This window comes from Heterodontus francisci, chromosome 12 (genome assembly GCF_036365525.1).
Source record: "Heterodontus francisci isolate sHetFra1 chromosome 12, sHetFra1.hap1, whole genome shotgun sequence".
NCBI classification, from domain to species: domain Eukaryota; kingdom Metazoa; phylum Chordata; class Chondrichthyes; order Heterodontiformes; family Heterodontidae; genus Heterodontus; species Heterodontus francisci.
The window spans coordinates 8,036,492-8,054,487 of NC_090382.1; positions in this window are offsets into that span (position 1 = coordinate 8,036,492).

Consider the following 17,996-nt stretch of genomic DNA (forward strand, 5'->3'; position numbering starts at 1 on the left):
AAACAGGGCAGTCAGTTATCCCGGAAGCAGGGCAGTCAGTTACCCTGGAAACTGGGCAGTCAGTCACCCTGGAAACAGGTTAGTCAGTTACCCCGGAAACAGGGTGATCAGTTACCCCGGAAACAGGGCAGTCAGTTCCCTTGGAAACAGGGCAGTCAGTTACCCTGGAAACAGGGCAGTCAGTTATCCCGGAAACAGGGCAGTCAGTTATCCCGGAAACAGGGTGATCAGTTACCCTGGAAACTGGGCAGTCAGTTACTCTGGAAACAGGGCAGTCAGTTATCCTGGAAACAGGGGGATCAGTTACCCTGGAAACAGGGCAGTCAGTTACCCCGGAAACAGGGCGGTCAGTTACCCTGGAAGCAGGTTAGTCAGTTACCCTGGAAAATGGGCAGTCAGTTTCCGTGGAAACAGGGCAGTCAGTTATCCCGGAAACAGGGCAGTCATTTACCCCTGAAACCGGGCAGTCAGTTATCCCGGAAACAGGGCAGTCAGTTATCCCGGAAACAGGGCGGTCAGTTACCCTGGAAACAGGGCAGTCAGTTACCCTGGAAACAGGGCGGTCAGTTACCCTGGAAATAGGTTAATCAGTTACCCCGGAAACAGGGTGATCAGTTATCCCGGAAACAGGGCAGTCAGTTATCCCGGAAAAATGGTGATCAGTTACCCTGGAAACAGGGCAGTCAGTTTCACCGGAAACAGGGCAGTCAGTTACCCTGGAAACTGGGCAGTCAGTTACCCCGGAAACTGGGCAGTCAGTTCCCCTGGAAACAGGGCAGTCAGTCACCCTGGAAAGAGGTTAGTCAGTTACCCTGGAAGAAGGGCAGTCAGTTACCCTGGAAAATGGGCAGTCAGTTTCCCTGGAAACAGGGCAGTCAGTCATCCCGGAAACAGGGCAGTCAATTACCCCGGAAACTGGGCAGTCAGTTATCCCGGAAACAGGGCGGTCAGTTACCCTGGAAACAGGGCAGTCAGTTACCCTGGAAACAGGGCAGTCAGTTCTCCCGGAAATAGGGTGATCAGTTACCCTGGAAACTGGGCAGTCAGTTACCCTGGAAACAGGGCAGTCAGTTTCCTCGGAAACAGGGCAGTCAGTTGCCCTGGAAACAGGGCAGTCAGCTACCCCGGAAACTGGGCAGTCAGTTACCCTGGAAACAGGGCAGTCAGTCACCCTGGAAACAGGTTAGTCAGTTACCCCGGAAACAGGGCGATCAGTTATCCTGGAAACAGGGCAGTCAGTTATCCTGGAAACAGGGCAGTCAATTATCCTGGAAACAGGGCGGTCAGATACCCCGGAAATAGGGCGGTCAGTTATCCTGGAAACAGGGCGGTCAGTTACCCCGGAAACAGGGCGATCAGTTACCCTGGAAACAGGGCAGTCAGTTACCCTGGAAACAGGGCAGTCAGTTATCCTGGAAACTGGGCATTCAGTTACCCTGGAAACAGGGCAGTCAGTCTCCCTGGAAACACGTTAGCCAGTTACCTCGGAAACAGGGAGATCAGTTACCCCGGAAACAGGGCAGTCAGTTCCCTTGGAAACAGGGCAGTCAGTTACCCTGGAAACAGGGTCGTCAGCTACCCCGGAAACAGGGCAGTCAGTTATCCCGGAAACAGGGTGATCAGTTACCCTGGAAACTGGGCAGTCAGTTACTCTGGAAACAGGGCAGTCAGTTATCCTGGAAATAGGGCGGTCAGTTACCCTGGAAATAGGGCGGTCAGTTACCCTGGAAACAGGGCAGTCAGTTACCCCGGAAACAGGGCGGTCAGTTACCCTGGAAACAGGGCAGTCAGTTATCCCGGAAACAGGGCAGTCAGTTAACCCGGAAACAGGGTGGTAAGTTACCCTGGAAACAGAGCAGTCTGTTACCCTGGAAACAGGGCAGTCAGTTACCCTGGAAATAGGTTAGTCAGTTGCCCCGGAAACAGGGTGATCAGTTACCCCGGAAACAGGGCAGTCAGTTACCCTGGAAACAGGGCATTCAGTTATATTGGAAAAAGGGTGATCAGTTACCCTGGAAACTGGGCAGTCACTAACCCTGGAAACAGGGCAGTCAGTTTCCCCGGAAACAGGGCATTCAGTTACCCTGGAAACAGGGCAGTCAGTTACCCTGGAAACTGGGCAGTCACTAACCCTGGAAACAGGGCAGTCAGTTTCCCCGGAAACAGGGCATTCAGTTACCCTGGAAACAGGGCAGTCAGTTACCCCGGAAACTGGGCAGTCAGTTACCCTGGAAACAGCGAAGTCAGTCACCCTGGAAACAGGTTAGTCAGTTACCCAGGAAACACGGTGATCAGTTACCCCAGAAACAGGGCAGTCAGTTCCTCTGGAAACAGGGCAGTCAGTTACCCTGGAAACAGGGCAGCCAGTTATCCCGGAAACAGGGCAGTCAGTTATCCCGGAAACAGGGCGATCAGTTAACCTGGAAACTGGGCGGTCTGTTACCCTGGAAACAGGGCAGTCAGTTAACCCGGAAACAGGGCAGTCAGTTACCCTGGAAACTGGGCAGTCAGTTCCCCCGGAAACTGGGCAGTCATTTACCCTGGAAACAGGGCAGTCAGTTACCCAGGAAACAGGGCAGTCAGTTAACCCGGAAACAGGGCAGTCAGTTACCCTGGAAACAGGGCAGTCAGTTACCCTGGAAACTGGGCAGTCAGTTTCCCCGGAAACTGGGCAGTCAGTTACCCTGGAAACAGGGCAGTCAGTCACCCTGGAAACAGGTTAGTCAGTTACCCCGGAAACAGGGTGATCAGTTACCCCAGAAACAGGGCAGTCAGTTCCCCTGGAAACAGGGCAGCCAGTTATCCCGGAAACAGGGTGGTCAGTTACCCTGGAAACAGGCTGGTCAGTTACCCCGGAGACAGGGTGATCAGTTATCCTGGAAACAGGGCGGTCAGTTACCCCGGAAACAGGGCAGTCAGTTACCCCGGAAACAGGGCGGTCAGTAACCCTGGAAACAGATCAGTCAGTTACCCTGGAAACAGGGTGATCAGTTATCCTGGAAACAGGGCATTCAGTTATCCCGTAAACAGGGCAGTCAGTTATCCCGGAAACAGTGTGATCAGTTACCCTGGAAACAGCGCAGCCAGTTATCTCGGAAACAGGGCAGTCAGTTATCCCGGAAACAGGGCGATCAGTTAACCTGGAAACTGGGCGGTCTTTTACCCTGGAAACAGGGCAGTTAGTTAACCCGGAAACAGGGCAGTCAGTTACCCTGGAAACAGGGCAGTCTGTTAACCCGGAAACAGGGCAGTCAGTTACCCTGGAAACAGGGCAGTCAGTTACCCTGGAAACTGGGCAGTCAGTTACCCCGGAAACTGGGCAGTCAGTTACCCTGGAAACAGGGAAGTCAGTTAACCCGGAAACAGGGCAGTCAGTTACCCTGGAAACAGGGCAGTCAGTTACCCTGGAAAATGGGCAGTCAGTTACCCCGGAAACTGGGCAGTCAGTTACCCTGGAAACAGGTAAGTCAGTCACCCTGGAAACAGGTTAGTCAGTTACCCCGGAAACAGGGTGATCAGTTACCCCAGAAACAGGGCAGTCAGTTTCCCTGGAAACAGGGCAGCCAGTTATCCCGGAAACAGGATGGTCAGTTACACTGGAAACAGGGTGCTCAGTTACCCCGGAAACAGGGTGATCAGTTATCCCGGAAACAGGGCGGTCAGTTACCCCGGAAACAGGGCAGTCAGTTACCCCGGAAACAGGGCGGTCAGTAACCCTGGAAACAGATTAGTCAGTTACCCCGGAAACAGGGTGATCAGTTATCCTGGAAACAGGGCATTCAGTAATCCCGGAAACTGGGTGATCAGTTACCCTGGAAACTGGGCAGTCAGTTACCCTGGAAACAGGGCAGTCAGATACCCCGGAAATAGGGCGGTCATTTTTCCTGGAAACAGGGCGGTCAGCTACCCCGGAAAGAGGGAGATTAGTTACCCCGGAAACAGGGCAGTCAGATACCCCGGAAATTGGGCGGTCAGTTACCCTGGAAACAGGGCAGCCAGTTATCCCGGAAACAGGGCAGTCAGTTATCCCGGAAACAGGGCGATCAGTTAACCTGGAAACTGGGCGGTCTGTTACCCTGGAAACAGGGCAGTCAGTTAACCCGGAAACAGGGCAGTCAGTTACCCTGGAAACTGGGCAGTCAGTTCCCCCGGAAACTGGGCAGTCAGTTACCCTGGAAACAGGGCAGTCAGTTACCCAGGAAACAGGGCAGTCAGTTAACCCGGAAACAGGGCAGTCAGTTACCCTGGAAACAGGGCAGTCAGTTACCCTGGAAACTGGGCAGTCAGTTTCCCCGGAAACTGGGCAGTCAGTTACCCTGGAAACAGGGCAGTCAGTCACCCTGGAAACAGGTTAGTCAGTTACCCCGGAAACAGGGTGATCAGTTACCCCAGAAACAGGGCAGTCAGTTCCCCTGGAAACAGGGCAGCCAGTTATCCCGGAAACAGGGTGGTCAGTTACCCTGGAAACAGGCTGGTCAGTTACCCCGGAGACAGGGTGATCAGTTATCCTGGAAACAGGGCGGTCAGTTACCCCGGAAACAGGGCAGTCAGTTACCCCGGAAACAGGGCGGTCAGTAACCCTGGAAACAGATCAGTCAGTTACCCTGGAAACAGGGTGATCAGTTATCCTGGAAACAGGGCATTCAGTTATCCCGTAAACAGGGCAGTCAGTTATCCCGGAAACAGTGTGATCAGTTACCCTGGAAACAGCGCAGCCAGTTATCTCGGAAACAGGGCAGTCAGTTATCCCGGAAACAGGGCGATCAGTTAACCTGGAAACTGGGCGGTCTTTTACCCTGGAAACAGGGCAGTCAGTTAACCCGGAAACAGGGCAGTCAGTTACCCTGGAAACAGGGCAGTCTGTTAACCCAGAAACAGGGCAGTCAGTTACCCTGGAAACAGGGCAGTCAGTTACCCTGGAAACTGGGCAGTCAGTTACCCCGGAAACTGGGCAGTCAGTTACCCTGGAAACAGGGAAGTCAGTTAACCCGGAAACAGGGCAGTCAGTTACCCTGGAAACAGGGCAGTCAGTTACCCTGGAAAATGGGCAGTCAGTTACCCCGGAAACTGGGCAGTCAGTTACCCTGGAAACAGGTAAGTCAGTCACCCTGGAAACAGGTTAGTCAGTTACCCCGGAAACAGGGTGATCAGTTACCCCAGAAACAGGGCAGTCAGTTTCCCTGGAAACAGGGCAGCCAGTTATCCCGGAAACAGGATGGTCAGTTACACTGGAAACAGGGTGCTCAGTTACCCCGGAAACAGGGTGATCAGTTATCCCGGAAACAGGGCGGTCAGTTACCCCGGAAACAGGGCAGTCAGTTACCCCGGAAACAGGGCGGTCAGTAACCCTGGAAACAGATTAGTCAGTTACCCCGGAAACAGGGTGATCAGTTATCCTGGAAACAGGGCATTCAGTAATCCCGGAAACTGGGTGATCAGTTACCCTGGAAACTGGGCAGTCAGTTACCCTGGAAACAGGGCAGTCAGATACCCCGGAAATAGGGCGGTCATTTTTCCTGGAAACAGGGCGGTCAGCTACCCCGGAAAGAGGGAGATTAGTTACCCCGGAAACAGGGCAGTCAGATACCCCGGAAATTGGGCGGTCAGTTATCCTGGAAACAGGGCGGTCAGTTACCCCGGAAACAGGGAGATCAGTTACCCCGGAAACAGGGCAGTCAGTTACCCTGGAAACAGGGCTGTCAATTATCCCGGAAACTGGGTGATCAGTTACCCTGGAAACAGGGCAGTCAGTTACCCTGGAAACAGGGCAGTCAGTTATCCCGGAAGCAGGGCAGTCAGTTACCCTGGAAACTGGGCAGTCAGTTACCCTGGAAACAGGGCAGTCAGTCACCCTGGAAACAGGTTAGTCAGTTACCCCGGAAACAGGGCAATCAGTTCCCTTGGAAACAGGGCAGTCACTTATCCCGGAAACAGGGTGATCAGTTACCCTGGAAACTGGGCAGTCATTTACTCTGGAAACAGGGCAGTCAGTTATCCTGGAAACAGGGGGATCAGTTACCCTGGAAACAGGGCAGTCAGTTACCCCGGAAACAGGGCGGTCAGTTACCCTGCAAGCAGGGCAGTCAGTTACCCTGGAAAATGGGCAGTCAGTTTCCCTGGAAACAGGGCAGTCAGTTATCCCGGAAACGGGGCAGTCATTTACCCCGGAAACCTGGCAGTCAGTTATCACGGAAACAGGGCAGTCAGTTATCCCGGAAACAGGGCGGTCAGTTACCCTGGAAACAGGGCAGTCAGTTACCCTGGAAACAGGGCGGTCAGTTACCCTGGAAATAGGTTAATCAGTTACCCCGGAAACAGGGTGATCAGTTACCCCGGAAACAGGGCAGTCAGTTACCCTGGAAACAGTGCATTCAGTTATCCCGGAAACAGGGCAGTCAGTTATCCCGGAAAAAGGGTGATCAGTTACCCTGGAAACTGGGCGGTCTTTTACCCTGGAAACAGGGCAGTCAGTTAACCCGGAAACAGGGCAGTCAGTTACCCTGGAAACAGGGCAGTCAGTTAACCCGGAAACAGGGCATTCAGTTACCCTGGAAACAGGGCAGTCAGTTACCCTGGAAACTGGGCAGTCAGTTACCCTGGTAACAGGGCAGTCAGTTACCCTGGAAACTGGGCAGTCAGTTACCCCGGAAACTGGGCAGTCAGTTACCCTGGAAACAGCGAAGTCAGTCACCCTGGAAACAGGTTAGTCAGTTACCCCGGAAACAGGGTGATCAGTTACCCCAGAAACAGGGCAGTCAGTTCCCCTGGAAACAGGGCAGCCAGTTATCCCGGAAACAGGGTGGTCAGTAACCCCGGAATCAGATTAGTCAGTTACCCCGGAAACAGGGTGATCAGTTATCCTGGAAACAGGGCATTCAGTTATCCCGGAAACAGGGCAGTAAGTAATCCCGGAATCTGAGTGATCAGTTACCCTGGAAACTGGGCAGTCAGTTACCCAGGAAACAGGGCAGTCAGTTACCCTGGAAACAGGGCAGTCAGATACCCCGGAAATAGGGCGGTCATTTTTCCTGGAAACAGGGCAGTCAGCTACCCCGGAAAGAGGGAGATTAGTTACCCCGGAAACAGGGCAGTCAGATACCCCGGAAATTGGGCGGTCAGTTATCCTGGAAACAGGGCAGTCAGTTACCCTGGAAACTGGGCAGTCAGTCACCCTGGAAACAGGGCAGTCAGTTACCCTGGAAACAGGGCAGTCAGTTACCCTGGAAAATGGGCAGTCAGTTACCCCGGAAACTGGGCAGTCAGTTACCCTGGAAACAGGTAAGTCAGTCACCCTGGAAACAGGTTAGTCAGTTACCCCGGAAACAGGGTGATCAGTTACCCCAGAAACAGGGCAGTCAGTTTCCCTGGAAACAGGGCAGCCAGTTATCCCGGAAACAGGATGGTCAGTTACACTGGAAACAGGGTGCTCAGTTACCCCGGAAACAGGGTGATCAGTTATCCCGGAAACAGGGCGGTCAGTTACCCCGGAAACAGGGCAGTCAGTTACCCCGGAAACAGGGTGGTCAGTAACCCTGGAAACAGATTAGTCAGTTACCCCGGAAACAGGGTGATCAGTTATCCTGGAAACAGGGCATTCAGTAATCCCGGAAACTGGGTGATCAGTTACCCTGGAAACTGGGCAGTCAGTTACCCCGGAAACAGGGCAGTCAGATACCCCGGAAATTGGGCGGTCAGTTATCCTGGAAACAGGGCGGTCAGTTACCCCGGAAACAGGGAGATCAGTTACCCCGGAAACAGGGCAGTCAGTTACCCTGGAAACAGGGCTGTCAATTATCCCGGAAACTGGGTGATCAGTTACCCTGGAAACAGGGCAGTCAGTTACCCTGGAAACAGGGCAGTCAGTTATCCCGGAAGCAGGGCAGTCAGTTACCCTGGAAACTGGGCAGTCAGTTACCCTGGAAACAGGGCAGTCAGTCACCCTGGAAACAGGTTAGTCAGTTACCCCGGAAACAGGGCAATCAGTTCCCTTGGAAACAGGGCAGTCACTTATCCCGGAAACAGGGTGATCAGTTACCCTGGAAACTGGGCAGTCATTTACTCTGGAAACAGGGCAGTCAGTTATCCTGGAAACAGGGGGATCAGTTACCCTGGAAACAGGGCAGTCAGTTACCCCGGAAACAGGGCGGTCAGTTACCCTGCAAGCAGGGCAGTCAGTTACCCTGGAAAATGGGCAGTCAGTTTCCCTGGAAACAGGGCAGTCAGTTATCCCGGAAACGGGGCAGTCATTTACCCCGGAAACCTGGCAGTCAGTTATCACGGAAACAGGGCAGTCAGTTATCCCGGAAACAGGGCGGTCAGTTACCCTGGAAACAGGGCAGTCAGTTACCCTGGAAACAGGGCGGTCAGTTACCCTGGAAATAGGTTAATCAGTTACCCCGGAAACAGGGTGATCAGTTACCCCGGAAACAGGGCAGTCAGTTACCCTGGAAACAGTGCATTCAGTTATCCCGGAAACAGGGCAGTCAGTTATCCCGGAAAAAGGGTGATCAGTTACCCTGGAAACTGGGCGGTCTTTTACCCTGGAAACAGGGCAGTCAGTTAACCCGGAAACAGGGCAGTCAGTTACCCTGGAAACAGGGCAGTCAGTTAACCCGGAAACAGGGCATTCAGTTACCCTGGAAACAGGGCAGTCAGTTACCCTGGAAACTGGGCAGTCAGTTACCCTGGTAACAGGGCAGTCAGTTACCCTGGAAACTGGGCAGTCAGTTACCCCGGAAACTGGGCAGTCAGTTACCCTGGAAACAGCGAAGTCAGTCACCCTGGAAACAGGTTAGTCAGTTACCCCGGAAACAGGGTGATCAGTTACCCCAGAAACAGGGCAGTCAGTTCCCCTGGAAACAGGGCAGCCAGTTATCCCGGAAACAGGGTGGTCAGTAACCCCGGAATCAGATTAGTCAGTTACCCCGGAAACAGGGTGATCAGTTATCCTGGAAACAGGGCATTCAGTTATCCCGGAAACAGGGCAGTAAGTAATCCCGGAATCTGAGTGATCAGTTACCCTGGAAACTGGGCAGTCAGTTACCCAGGAAACAGGGCAGTCAGTTACCCTGGAAACAGGGCAGTCAGATACCCCGGAAATAGGGCGGTCATTTTTCCTGGAAACAGGGCAGTCAGCTACCCCGGAAAGAGGGAGATTAGTTACCCCGGAAACAGGGCAGTCAGATACCCCAGAAATTGGGCGGTCAGTTATCCTGGAAACAGGGCAGTCAGTTACCCTGGAAACTGGGCAGTCAGTCACCCTGGAAACAGGGCAGTCAGTTACCCTGGAAACAGGGCAGTCAGTTACCCTGGAAAATGGGCCGTCAGTTACCCCGGAAACTGGGCAGTCAGTTACCCTGGAAACAGGTAAGTCAGTCACCCTGGAAACAGGTTAGTCAGTTACCCCGGAAACAGGGTGATCAGTTACCCCAGAAACAGGGCAGTCAGTTTCCCTGGAAACAGGGCAGCCAGTTATCCCGGAAACAGGATGGTCAGTTACACTGGAAACAGGGTGCTCAGTTACCCCGGAAACAGGGTGATCAGTTATCCCGGAAACAGGGCGGTCAGTTACCCCGGAAACAGGGCAGTCAGTTACCCCGGAAACAGGGTGGTCAGTAACCCTGGAAACAGATTAGTCAGTTACCCCGGAAACAGGGTGATCAGTTATCCTGGAAACAGGGCATTCAGTAATCCCGGAAACTGGGTGATCAGTTACCCTGGAAACTGGGCAGTCAGTTACCCTGGAAACAGGGCAGTCAGATACCCCGGAAATAGGGCGGTCATTTTTCCTGGAAACAGGGCGGTCAGCTACCCCGGAAAGAGGGAGATTAGTTACCCCGGAAACAGGGCAGTCAGATACCCCGGAAATTGGGCGGTCAGTTATCCTGGAAACAGGGCGGTCAGTTACCCCGGAAACAGGGAGATCAGTTACCCCGGAAACAGGGCAGTCAGTTACCCTGGAAACAGGGCTGTCAATTATCCCGGAAACTGGGTGATCAGTTACCCTGGAAACAGGGCAGTCAGTTACCCTGGAAACAGGGCAGTCAGTTATCCCGGAAGCAGGGCAGTCAGTTACCCTGGAAACTGGGCAGTCAGTTACCCTGGAAACAGGGCAGTCAGTCACCCTGGAAACAGGTTAGTCAGTTACCCCGGAAACAGGGCAATCAGTTCCCTTGGAAACAGGGCAGTCACTTATCCCGGAAACAGGGTGATCAGTTACCCTGGAAACTGGGCAGTCATTTACTCTGGAAACAGGGCAGTCAGTTATCCTGGAAACAGGGGGATCAGTTACCCTGGAAACAGGGCAGTCAGTTACCCCGGAAACAGGGCGGTCAGTTACCCTGCAAGCAGGGCAGTCAGTTACCCTGGAAAATGGGCAGTCAGTTTCCCTGGAAACAGGGCAGTCAGTTATCCCGGAAACGGGGCAGTCATTTACCCCGGAAACCTGGCAGTCAGTTATCACGGAAACAGGGCAGTCAGTTATCCCGGAAACAGGGCGGTCAGTTACCCTGGAAACAGGGCAGTCAGTTACCCTGGAAACAGGGCGGTCAGTTACCCTGGAAATAGGTTAATCAGTTACCCCGGAAACAGGGTGATCAGTTACCCCGGAAACAGGGCAGTCAGTTACCCTGGAAACAGTGCATTCAGTTATCCCGGAAACAGGGCAGTCAGTTATCCCGGAAAAAGGGTGATCAGTTACCCTGGAAACTGGGCGGTCTTTTACCCTGGAAACAGGGCAGTCAGTTAACCCGGAAACAGGGCAGTCAGTTACCCTGGAAACAGGGCAGTCAGTTAACCCGGAAACAGGGCATTCAGTTACCCTGGAAACAGGGCAGTCAGTTACCCTGGAAACTGGGCAGTCAGTTACCCTGGAAACAGGGCAGTCAGTTACCCTGGAAACTGGGCAGTCAGTTACCCCGGAAACTGGGCAGTCAGTTACCCTGGAAACAGCGAAGTCAGTCACCCTGGAAACAGGTTAGTCAGTTACCCCGGAAACAGGGTGATCAGTTACCCCAGAAACAGGGCAGTCAGTTCCCCTGGAAACAGGGCAGCCAGTTATCCCGGAAACAGGGTGGTCAGTAACCCCGGAATCAGATTAGTCAGTTACCCCGGAAACAGGGTGATCAGTTATCCTGGAAACAGGGCATTCAGTTATCCCGGAAACAGGGCAGTAAGTAATCCCGGAATCTGAGTGATCAGTTACCCTGGAAACTGGGCAGTCAGTTACCCAGGAAACAGGGCAGTCAGTTACCCTGGAAACAGGGCAGTCAGATACCCCGGAAATAGGGCGGTCATTTTTCCTGGAAACAGGGCAGTCAGCTACCCCGGAAAGAGGGAGATTAGTTACCCCGGAAACAGGGCAGTCAGATACCCCGGAAATTGGGCGGTCAGTTATCCTGGAAACAGGGCGGTCAGTTACCCCGGAAACAGGGAGATCAGTTACCCCGGAAACAGGGCAGTCAGTTACCCTGGAAACAGGGCAGTCAATTATCCCGGAAACAGGGTGATCAGTTACCCTGGAAACAGGGCAGTCAGTTATCCCGGAAGCAGGGCAGTCAGTTACCCTGGAAACTGGGCAGTCAGTCACCCTGGAAACAGGTTAGTCAGTTACCCCGGAAACAGGGTGATCAGTTACCCCGGAAACAGGGCAGTCAGTTCCCTTGGAAACAGGGCAGTCAGTTACCCTGGAAACAGGGCAGTCAGTTATCCCGGAAACAGGGCAGTCAGTTATCCCGGAAACAGGGTGATCAGTTACCCTGGAAACTGGGCAGTCAGTTACTCTGGAAACAGGGCAGTCAGTTATCCTGGAAACAGGGGGATCAGTTACCCTGGAAACAGGGCAGTCAGTTACCCCGGAAACAGGGCGGTCAGTTACCCTGGAAGCAGGGCAGTCAGTTACCCTGGAAAATGGGCAGTCAGTTTCCGTGGAAACAGGGCAGTCAGTTATCCCGGAAACAGGGCAGTCATTTACCCCTGAAACCGGGCAGTCAGTTATCCCGGAAACAGGGCAGTCAGTTATCCCGGAAACAGGGCGGTCAGTTACCCTGGAAACAGGGCAGTCAGTTACCCTGGAAACAGGGCGGTCAGTTACCCTGGAAATAGGTTAATCAGTTACCCCGGAAACAGGGTGATCAGTTATCCCGGAAACAGGGCAGTCAGTTATCCTGGAAAAATGGTGATCATTTACCCTGGAAACATGGCAGTCAGTTTCACCGGAAACAGGGCAGTCAGTTACCCTGGAAACTGGGCAGTCAGTTACCCCGGAAACTGGGCAGTCAGTTCCCCTGGAAACAGGGCAGTCAGTCACCCTGGAAAGAGGTTAGTCAGTTACCCTGGAAGAAGGGCAGTCAGTTACCCTGGAAAATGGGCAGTCATTTTCCCTGGAAACAGGGCAGTCAGTCATCCCGGAAACAGGGCAGTCAATTACCCCGGAAACAGGGCGGTCAGTTACCCTGCAAGCAGGGCAGTCAGTTACCCTGGAAAATGGGCAGTCAGTTTCCCTGGAAACAGGGCAGTCAGTTATCCCGGAAACGGGGCAGTCATTTACCCCGGAAACCTGGCAGTCAGTTATCACGGAAACAGGGCAGTCAGTTATCCCGGAAACAGGGCGGTCAGTTACCCTGGAAACAGGGCAGTCAGTTACCCTGGAAACAGGGCGGTCAGTTACCCTGGAAATAGGTTAATCAGTTACCCCGGAAACAGGGTGATCAGTTACCCCGGAAACAGGGCAGTCAGTTACCCTGGAAACAGTGCATTCAGTTATCCCGGAAACAGGGCAGTCAGTTATCCCGGAAAAAGGGTGATCAGTTACCCTGGAAACTGGGCGGTCTTTTACCCTGGAAACAGGGCAGTCAGTTAACCCGGAAACAGGGCAGTCAGTTACCCTGGAAACAGGGCAGTCAGTTAACCCGGAAACAGGGCATTCAGTTACCCTGGAAACAGGGCAGTCAGTTACCCTGGAAACTGGGCAGTCAGTTACCCTGGAAACAGGGCAGTCAGTTACCCTGGAAACTGGGCAGTCAGTTACCCCGGAAACTGGGCAGTCAGTTACCCTGGAAACAGCGAAGTCAGTCACCCTGGAAACAGGTTAGTCAGTTACCCCGGAAACAGGGTGATCAGTTACCCCAGAAACAGGGCAGTCAGTTCCCCTGGAAACAGGGCAGCCAGTTATCCCGGAAACAGGGTGGTCAGTAACCCCGGAATCAGATTAGTCAGTTACCCCGGAAACAGGGTGATCAGTTATCCTGGAAACAGGGCATTCAGTTATCCCGGAAACAGGGCAGTAAGTAATCCCGGAATCTGAGTGATCAGTTACCCTGGAAACTGGGCAGTCAGTTACCCAGGAAACAGGGCAGTCAGTTACCCTGGAAACAGGGCAGTCAGATACCCCGGAAATAGGGCGGTCATTTTTCCTGGAAACAGGGCAGTCAGCTACCCCGGAAAGAGGGAGATTAGTTACCCCGGAAACAGGGCAGTCAGATACCCCGGAAATTGGGCGGTCAGTTATCCTGGAAACAGGGCGGTCAGTTACCCCGGAAACAGGGAGATCAGTTACCCCGGAAACAGGGCAGTCAGTTACCCTGGAAACAGGGCAGTCAATTATCCCGGAAACAGGGTGATCAGTTACCCTGGAAACAGGGCAGTCAGTTATCCCGGAAGCAGGGCAGTCAGTTACCCTGGAAACTGGGCAGTCAGTCACCCTGGAAACAGGTTAGTCAGTTACCCCGGAAACAGGGTGATCAGTTACCCCGGAAACAGGGCAGTCAGTTCCCTTGGAAACAGGGCAGTCAGTTACCCTGGAAACAGGGCAGTCAGTTATCCCGGAAACAGGGCAGTCAGTTATCCCGGAAACAGGGTGATCAGTTACCCTGGAAACTGGGCAGTCAGTTACTCTGGAAACAGGGCAGTCAGTTATCCTGGAAACAGGGGGATCAGTTACCCTGGAAACAGGGCAGTCAGTTACCCCGGAAACAGGGCGGTCAGTTACCCTGGAAGCAGGGCAGTCAGTTACCCTGGAAAATGGGCAGTCAGTTTCCGTGGAAACAGGGCAGTCAGTTATCCCGGAAACAGGGCAGTCATTTACCCCTGAAACCGGGCAGTCAGTTATCCCGGAAACAGGGCAGTCAGTTATCCCGGAAACAGGGCGGTCAGTTACCCTGGAAACAGGGCAGTCAGTTACCCTGGAAACAGGGCGGTCAGTTACCCTGGAAATAGGTTAATCAGTTACCCCGGAAACAGGGTGATCAGTTATCCCGGAAACAGGGCAGTCAGTTATCCTGGAAAAATGGTGATCATTTACCCTGGAAACATGGCAGTCAGTTTCACCGGAAACAGGGCAGTCAGTTACCCTGGAAACTGGGCAGTCAGTTACCCCGGAAACTGGGCAGTCAGTTCCCCTGGAAACAGGGCAGTCAGTCACCCTGGAAAGAGGTTAGTCAGTTACCCTGGAAGAAGGGCAGTCAGTTACCCTGGAAAATGGGCAGTCATTTTCCCTGGAAACAGGGCAGTCAGTCATCCCGGAAACAGGGCAGTCAATTACCCCGGAAACTGGGCAGTCAGTTATCCCGGAAACAGGGCGGTCAGTTACCCTGGAAACAGGGCAGTCAGTTACCCTGGAAACAGGGCAGTCAGTTCTCCCGGAAATAGGGTGATCAGTTACCCTGGAAACTGGGCAGTCAGTTACCCTGGAAACAGGGCAGTCAGTTTCCTCGGAAACAGGGCAGTCAGTTGCCCTGGAAACAGGGCAGTCAGCTACCCCGGAAACTGGGCAGTCAGTTACCCTGGAAACAGGGCAGTCAGTCACCCTGGAAACAGGTTAGTCAGTTACCCCGGAAACAGGGCGATCAGTTATCCTGGAAACAGGGCAGTCAGTTATCCTGGAAACAGGGCAGTCAATTATCCTGGAAACAGGGCGGTCAGATACCCCGGAAATAGGGCGGTCAGTTCTCCTGGAAACAGGGCGGTCAGTTACCCCGGAAACAGGGCGATCAGTTACCCTGGAAACAGGGCAGTCAGTTACCCTGGAAACAGGGCAGTCAGTTATCCTGGAAACAGGGTGGTCAGTTACCCCGGAAATAGTTTAATCAGTTACCCCGGAAACAGGGCGATCAGTTATCCTGGAAACTGGGCAGTCAGTTACCCTGGAAACAGGGCAGTCAGTTACCCCGGAAACTGGGCATTCAGTTACCCTGGAAACAGGGCAGTCAGTCTCCCTGGAAACACGTTAGCCAGTTACCTCGGAAACAGGGAGATCAGTTACCCCGGAAACAGGGCAGTCAGTTCCCTTGGAAACAGGGCAGTCAGTTACCCTGGAAACAGGGTCGTCAGCTATCCCGGAAACAGGGCAGTCAGTTATCCCGGAAACAGGGTGATCAGTTACCCTGGAAACTGGGCAGTCAGTTACTCTGGAAACAGGGCAGTCAGTTATCCTGGAAATAGGGCAGTCAGTTACCCTGGAAATAGGGCGGTCAGTTACCCTGGAAACAGGGCAGTCAGTTACCCCGGAAACAGGGCGGTCAGTTACCCTGGAAACAGGGCAGTCAGTTATCCCGGAAACAGGGCAGTCAGTTAACCCGGAAACAGGGTGGTAAGTTACCCTGGAAACAGAGCAGTCTGTTACCCTGGAAACAGGGCAGTCAGTTACCCTGGAAATAGGTTAGTCAGTTGCCCCGGAAACAGGGTGATCAGTTACCCCGGAAACAGGGCAGTCAGTTACCCTGGAAACAGGGCATTCAGTTATATTGGAAAAAGGGTGATCAGTTACCCTGGAAACTGGGCAGTCACTAACCCTGGAAACAGGGCAGTCAGTTTCCCCGGAAACAGGGCATTCAGTTACCCTGGAAACAGGGCAGTCAGTTACCCTGGAAACTGGGCAGTCACTAACCCTGGAAACAGGGCAGTCAGTTTCCCCGGAAACAGGGCATTCAGTTACCCTGGAAACAGGGCAGTCAGTTACCCCGGAAACTGGGCAGTCAGTTACCCTGGAAACAGCGAAGTCAGTCACCCTGGAAACAGGTTAGTCAGTTACCCAGGAAACACGGTGATCAGTTACCCCAGAAACAGGGCAGTCAGTTCCTCTGGAAACAGGGCAGTCAGTTACCCTGGAAACAGGGCAGCCAGTTATCCCGGAAACAGGGCAGTCAGTTATCCCGGAAACAGGGCGATCAGTTAACCTGGAAACAGGGCGGTCTGTTACCCTGGAAACAGGGCAGTCAGTTAACCCGGAAACAGGGCAGTCAGTTACCCTGGAAACTGGGCAGTCAGTTCCCCCGGAAACTGGGCAGTCAGTTACCCTGGAAACAGGGCAGTCAGTTACCCAGGAAACAGGGCAGTCAGTTAACCCGGAAACAGGGCAGTCAGTTACCCTGGAAACAGGGCAGTCAGTTACCCTGGAAACTGGGCAGTCAGTTTCCCCGGAAACTGGGCAGTCAGTTACCCTGGAAACAGGGCAGTCAGTCACCCTGGAAACAGGTTAGTCAGTTACCCCGGAAACAGGGTGATCAGTTACCCCAGAAACAGGGCAGTCAGTTCCCCTGGAAACAGGGCAGCCAGTTATCCCGGAAACAGGGTGGTCAGTTACCCTGGAAACAGGCTGGTCAGTTACCCCGGAGACAGGGTGATCAGTTATCCTGGAAACAGGGCGGTCAGTTACCCCGGAAACAGGGCAGTCAGTTACCCCGGAAACAGGGCGGTCAGTAACCCTGGAAACAGATCAGTCAGTTACCCTGGAAACAGGGTGATCAGTTATCCTGGAAACAGGGCATTCAGTTATCCCGTAAACAGGGCAGTCAGTTATCCCGGAAACAGTGTGATCAGTTACCCTGGAAACAGCGCAGCCAGTTATCTCGGAAACAGGGCAGTCAGTTATCCCGGAAACAGGGCGATCAGTTAACCTGGAAACTGGGCGGTCTTTTACCCTGGAAACAGGGCAGTCAGTTAACCCGGAAACAGGGCAGTCAGTTACCCTGGAAACAGGGCAGTCTGTTAACCCGGAAACAGGGCAGTCAGTTATCCCGGAAACAGGGTGGTCAGTTACCCTGGAAACAGGCTGGTCAGTTACCCCGGAGACAGGGTGATCAGTTATCCTGGAAACAGGGCGGTCAGTTACCCCGGAAACAGGGCAGTCAGTTACCCCGGAAACAGGGCGGTCAGTAACCCTGGAAACAGATCAGTCAGTTACCCTTGAAACAGGGTGATCAGTTATCCTGGAAACAGGGCATTCAGTTATCCCGTAAACAGGGCAGTCAGTTATCCCGGAAACAGTGTGATCAGTTACCCTGGAAACAGCGCAGCCAGTTATCTCGGAAACAGGGCAGTCAGTTATCCCGGAAACAGGGCGATCAGTTAACCTGGAAACTGGGCGGTCTTTTACCCTGGAAACAGGGCAGTCAGTTAACCCGGAAACAGGGCAGTCAGTTACCCTGGAAACAGGGCAGTCTGTTAACCCGGAAACAGGGCAGTCAGTTACCCTGGAAACAGGGCAGTCAGTTACCCTGGAAACTGGGCAGTCAGTTACCCCGGAAACTGGGCAGTCAGTTACCCTGGAAACAGGGAAGTCAGTTAACCCGGAAACAGGGCAGTCAGTTACCCTGGAAACAGGGCAGTCAGTTACCCTGGAAAATGGGCAGTCAGTTACCCCGGAAACTGGGCAGTCAGTTACCCTGGAAACAGGTAAGTCAGTCACCCTGGAAACAGGTTAGTCAGTTACCCCGGAAACAGGGTGATCAGTTACCCCAGAAACAGGGCAGTCAGTTTCCCTGGAAACAGGGCAGCCAGTTATCCCGGAAACAGGATGGTCAGTTACACTGGAAACAGGGTGCTCAGTTACCCCGGAAACAGGGTGATCAGTTATCCCGGAAACAGGGCGGTCAGTTACCCCGGAAACAGGGCAGTCAGTTACCCCGGAAACAGGGCGGTCAGTAACCCTGGAAACAGATTAGTCAGTTACCCCGGAAACAGGGTGATCAGTTATCCTGGAAACAGGGCATTCAGTAATC